The sequence below is a fragment of the Aricia agestis genome, chromosome 21 (assembly GCF_905147365.1).
Source record: "Aricia agestis chromosome 21, ilAriAges1.1, whole genome shotgun sequence".
NCBI lineage: Eukaryota > Metazoa > Arthropoda > Insecta > Lepidoptera > Lycaenidae > Aricia > Aricia agestis.
The window spans coordinates 2,780,729-2,787,638 of NC_056426.1; positions in this window are offsets into that span (position 1 = coordinate 2,780,729).

Here is a 6,910-nt window from a genome sequence, read left to right on the forward strand (position 1 = left end):
AGAGAAAATGCGTTAGGGTTGGCACTTTGAAAAACAAAACTTGTGTTATTTGTAGGGAATGGCAACAGCTGCTGTGATTCCACTATTTACAAGAGAGAGACAAAACACTTAGGTACTACAAGTCTTCAAACTACTACAATAAAATTATGTTAAGTATATCGTACTTCGTTGGAACCTCTTCTCCGACATAAATACTAACCTATCTTGGGACTCATAGAAACTTCATACCATTTTTTTTTAAATCCAGCAGTTTAAGCGAAATATTCATACAATAAATTGATTTTGACGTAACGCGCGCTACATCACTAGATTAAGTTTTAAAATACGTAGTAATGTAGAGAAAAAAAAAGAAATTATACGGCCGAATTGAACTTTTTGGAAGTCGGTTAAAAATGATTCAGACACACAATACCTACACAATTCGGTAGGGTTATCGCGAATCAGATTGTGCAACATAAATAATTCAGTGTTCGACCTGGGTTATTCATGGGCCATGGCGGGCGGCTGGCGGGCGATATAAAAACCGCGTATTTATTATGCCACTTCCATTTTCCTCGTGCATATTCATTCCGTATGCGCATTTCATATCAACCGTCCCACGAGCTGCACGATCGCTCTACTTGGGTGAAAATACCTTTAAGCCGTGTCCTTGAAACTAATCAAATCAAATAATTTTATTCAGAGCAAAATTCTTTACAATATCTTTTCTGAACGTCGAGACTTATGGTACCTACCACCGGGAGTAGTAGTAAACTTAACTAAGAGACAATCCCCCGGTTTCTGAATGTGCCTGAAGTTCCGAACGTTCAAGTGAACGAATTAGCTACAAAACAAAAACAACTTATCTTGTGTATCAAAATATAATATGCATCATAGTGAGATAAGGGGACACTTTTAGAGGGTGCAAATGTTATTTCTAACTCAAAAAATAGTCACCCCTAAAACCCACCCTTATAATTCCAAGTCGATTTTCTTCCACCCCACAGTGATTGAAAATTCTAAAAAAAATCATGCTAGTATATTTATAGATCCTACATACGATGGTAATATTTTCAACCTGCGGACTCACCCCTAAAACTTACCCTTAAAATACAAAGTCGATTTTCTCCCACACCACAGTGATTGAAAATTCTAAAAAAATTCATGCTAGTATACTTATAGATCCTACATACGATGGTAATATTTTCAACTTGCGGACTCACCCCTAAAACTTACCCTTAAAATTCAAAGTCGATTTTCTACCATACCACAGTGATTGAAAATTCTAAAAAAATTCATGCTAGTATACTTATAGATCCTACATACGATGGTAATATTTTCAACTTGCGGACTCACCCCTAAAACTTACCCTTAAAATTCAAAGTCGATTTTCTACCATACCACAGTGATTGAAAATTCTAAAAAAATTCATGCTAGAATACTTATAGATCCTACATACGATGGTAATATTTTCAACTTGCGGACTCACCCCTAAAAATTACCCTTAAAATTCAAAGTCGATTTTCTCCCACACCACAGTGATTGAAAATTCTAAAAAAATTCATGCTAGTATATTTTAAGATCCTACATACGATGGTAATATTTTCAACTTGCGGACTCACCCCTAAAACTTACCCTTAAAATTCAAAGTCGATTTTCTACCATACCACAGTGATTGAAAATTCTAAAAAAATTCATGCTAGTAAACTTATAGATTCTACATACCATGCTCATATTTTCAACTTGCGGACTCACCCCTAAAACTTACCCTTAAAATTCAAAGTCGATTTTCTCCCACAACACAGTGATTGAAAATTCTAAAAAAATTCATGCTAGTATACTTATAGATCCTAAGTAAGGGTAAGTATTTTTAATACCAAAATTGGGTATTAATTTTTTTAGTTTATGGTAGACTTTTACATGGAACTGCCCTGTTATCTATTATTGACAAATATTTTTAACTATAAGGCATCTATTATTTAAACTTATATTATTACTTCCAATGAAATAAAATACGAAAAAGATGACTGATAAATGTATACTTACCGAATGACACAGAGATCCTTTAGCAATCGATGAAAACGACACACCGTCGATGTTTTCTATATTTTTAATTAGTGTAGGTATTACTTCTGCGAGAGAAACTTTTTTTGCTGTGGGTTATTTTAAATAAATTAAACCAAGTAAAAAACCACAATGTCTCGAAATATCTCAAAGCGTTACGTCACAGATGGTCGAGCTTGAATGTAGTCGTGGAAAGTTCCATAAATTTTGAATTTTAAGGGTACCTAAGTTTTAGGGGTGAGTCCGCAAGTTGAAAATATTACCATGGTATGTAGAATCTATAAGTCTACTAGCATGAATTTTTTTAGAATTTTCAATCACTGTGTTGTGGGAGAAAATCGACTTTGAATTTTAAGGGTGGGTTTTAGGGGTGAGTCCGCAAGTTGAAAATATTACCATCCTATGTAGGATCTATAAGTATACTAGCATGAATTTTTTTAGAATTTTCAATCACTGTGGTGTGGGAGAAAATCGACTTTGAATTTTAAGGGTAAGTTTTAGGGGTGAGTCCGCAAGTTGAAAATATTACCATCGTATGTAGGATCTATAAGTATACTAGCATAATTTTTTTTAGAATTTTCAATCACTGTGGTGTGGGAGAAAATCGACTTTGAATTTTAAGGGTAATTTTTAGGGGTGAGTCCTCAAGTTGAAAATATTACCATCGTATGTAGGATCTATAAGTATACTAGCATGAATTTTTTTAGAATTTTCAATCACTGTGGTATGGTAGAAAATCGACTTTGAATTTTAAGGGTACGTTTTAGGGGTGAGTCCGCAAGTTGAAAATATTACCATCGTATGTAGGATCTATAAGTATACTAGCATGAATTTTTTTAGAATTTTCAATCACTGTGGTGTGGGAGAAAATCGACTTTGAATTTTAAGGGTAAGTTTTAGGGGTGAGTCCGCAAGTTGAAAATATTACCATCGTATGTAGGATCTATAAGTATACTAGCATGAATTTTTTTAGAATTTTCAATCACTGTGGGGTGGAAGAAAATCGACTTGGAATAAATTATAAGGGTGGGTTTTAGGGGTGACTATTTTTTGAGTTAGAAATAACATTTGCACCCTCTAAAAGTGTCCCCTTATCTCACTATGATGCATATTATATTTTGATACACAAGATAAGTTGTTTTTGTTTTGTAGCTAATTCGTTCACTTGAACGTTCGGAACTTCAGGCACATGTTTCTGAAAGGCCTGTCAAATCACTGATCAACTAACACTACTGTTAATTGAGCATGAATGTCAAATCAGTTTGAGTTTCTGATACATTGATCAGCATAAAATTAACTAAACTATGATCATTTTTAATTTGACTAGCGATTTGTTTGTTTTCGTTCATTGCTTCACAATTAACTATCAAAAATGCAAATTAAATGTCAAAAGAAGGAATTGCAGACTGTCATTGCTTTCAAAAATGTTCTGGGAATTTCAAATCTGATACTTTTTGAAACATTGTTCAGACGAAAATTAACTAATTTGTTAACATCTTGATTTGACATGCGATTTGTTTATTTTCGTTCATTTGTCAGAATTCCGAATTTAAATTTTTCAGACGATATCGAATCCTAAATTCTTCTTCATTATAGAAATGAAATTGATTATAATATACATTTTTTGCTGTTAATGTTAATCACACAGGTTGCCAGACGTCCCGTATTTCCCGAAACGTCCCGTATTTTAAGCATAGTTTAAAATGTCTCGGCGAGACTGACTCTGTCCCGTATTTGAGCCGTACTTCGTTTTTTTTTCATTACAGAAACGATTTTTCCTTCGTTTTTAGTATGTTTCGTGGAAACTGGAAACTACTACTACTACTAATTGGAACTATTATAGGCTGAAAAAAAATCTGGCAACACTAAACACACCAACAATTTTTAGACCACTACCGCTCGTATCATGGCTTAGTAAATAGTATCTAACGTCGTATTTGTTTACTTTCAACTCCGCGTGGTGACTGGTGGGGACGCTCCCCTCCCCCCTGGACCAAGAGGGGACAGGGGGGAGAGGGGGCACGGTACAATTCCACATGAAACCGCGTCGCCGGCGATAACGTATCGCTAACGAGCAACGGCCGACCCTCGCTTAATGACCTATATTGTACTAATGCGCAATGCACAGTTTTAAGAGGAGATAAGCGTAGTGGTGTGTAATTAGTAATGCGTTCGCAATAGTAGAAACTAGGAAATAGTCACATAGTGTAGTGATCAACAAAGTGTGACATGGTGTAACAAGGAGGGGGGAGGGGTCGTTAGTTTTTTGACATCCGTACTAATATTATAAGTGCGAAAGTGTTTCTGTCGGTCTGTCTGTCTGCTCTTCACGCCCAAGCCGCTGAACCGATTTTGCTGAAATTTGGTATGGTATCTCCATACCAAATTTCAGCAAAACTAACAAAACTCATCGACCATCTAACAAACCTATACCTACGTCCTACACTTTACCCTCCATATGTACCTATTCCAAACCTTTGTAACTTGTAAACCCTTACCAAAACCACCAACAACAAGACTACACAATCGCAACATAAATTCACTTAACCCTATCTCGTATTTGAGATAAGCCGTCCCGTGGGGTCTGTGAGACCCTGGCTGTTTATCGGTTCTAAGGGGCCGTCCATAAAGTATATCACACTTAAAGGCTCCCCCCTTTAGGGATAAACAAAGTGTGACATGGTGTAATAAGGAGTGGGTCCTTAGTTTTTTGACATCCATACTAATATTATAAATGCGAAAGTGTTTCTGTCGATCTGTTTGCTCTTCACGCCCAAGCCGCTGAACCGATTTTGCTGAAATTTGGTATGGAGATACTTGAGAGTCCCGGCAAAGGGCATAGGCTACTTTTTATCCTGTAAAAATGAATTTTTGGCGCAACAGATTTGCGGGCGTCGTGTAGTCACATTTAAATGTAAAATTGCAAATTGACATCACACCTAGGGAGGGGGGAGCGGTGTCACAAGCTTCCACCACCACCACCTGTGACAACGGGTGGGTCTAAAGGAGTGAGCAAACAGAGACGGGCCGTGCCGGGGCTCAGTGTGCCGGGGCTCATCGCAAAAATCCGCCTCCATACAAATTGTATGGAGGCGGATTTTTGCAAATTGATGTAAAATTGCAAAGTGCCATCACACTAGGGAGGGGGGAGCGGTGTCACAAACTTCCACTACCACCACCTGTGACAACGGGTGGGTCTAAAACCCATGAAAATCGTGTCACGTACATTACGGACGGTCCCCTGGCTGTTTATCGCGTCTAATTAGTCTCTATCGGGGCCGGCCGCCGCTCTTGCAGACCCAGTGACTGGGGTTCGACGACCTATCGATTGCGGGCAAGGGCACGAAGTGAGAGGCGGGCGAGGGTTGTTAGTTGTTACCGAGTTGAGACTTGAGAGACTTTATTGTATAACTAGACGACGTATAACTCCGTTACGCCAAAGGTCGCTTATCGCACGGGAAACGTACATTTTTCCGGTATGAAAAGTATCCTATGTCCTTTTCCATCTCTCAAAGTATCTCCAGACCATGTTTCAGCAAAATCGGTTCAGCGGTTTGGACGTGAAGAGGTAACAGACAGACGGACACACTTTTGCATTATAATATTAGTATGGACGTATGGATTATTCGCATTCACGTTTCTACGGAAATATCAGAATTACTTTATACAAATGTGGTTATTTTTCTACACAAATGTAATAAATAACATGTAACACACATACTAAAGACAGCCGTATTGTACCTATAAAGTTTGGCATGTTTTTCGGTTCCCGTAAGCTTTATAATGGCAAAAGTTTAACATCATAATAACTATATCGCAATTCGCACTCATTATTTTCAATGTGATACGCAATAACAAACTAAATGTCTGTTTCTTGTTGTTTCAATGTACAAATAATCCTTTAGAAATACATTTTTTAACTAAAAAAGGCCCATTTTCTTTTCTATCATGTGACTTTTCCAATGTGCCATCCAAAAACGAGCAGATCTTGTATAGTTCTTGACTGTAAACCTTTTTATTAGTAAGGTTATGAGTATGACTTATGAATGTGTATTTGCCCGCTAGACCGCCACGTACATACGTCTACATACACACACATTTAGCTGTTAATTAAAATTAAACCTAAGCAGTAAGCAGTGTTTTTCAACTTTTTGTTTCTGGTGAGGAGGGGTCGCCAGAGGTCGAGAGAACTATAATTCCATAGGCGAATTTTTTTTCATACCATCGCATCACAATAAAACTCGAAAAACATTGACTTATGGTAACAAAGCAATGCGCCTTAAAAAATTGAATTTTATTTACAGGCCACGGCTGGACTGTATGGAAATGAATGATTTGAAAGTCTAGGTTTCCCACGGCACCTAGGCCGGGTGTCTAAAGTACCGTTAGTGCTAGATTGATCTCGGTCTGCCACAGACATAGTTATCGGATAGACATGGCTTTGGGGCTATCCGTAATGACTTAAATCTTAATGTGTGTAATGCTGCTATGAAATTGCCGTTTTGTTTAAGAAAGTTGAAGTACTTTTATAACCGACTCCCAAAAACGAGGAGGTTATACGTTCGGCTGTGGATATAATATACTTATATTTTTTTAGAACTCATTTATTTCTGTACAAAGGTACTAATCTCTCCTGCAATCAATGCATCTTTGCCAACGCAGTATAACTTATCAGCGATAATAGTGATAAGTGATACTGCTGATATGTTGGATGCCCTTTTTGAAAAAATATGCTGGACGGGAGACAACACTCTTGAAAGGCGTTTTGTACTGCCTCTTGGAAATTTAATTTTGTGAAATTTTGGAAAAATAACAATAATCGGTAGATGCAAGGTCTCGTGAGCATGGCGGATGACGGAGAGATTCC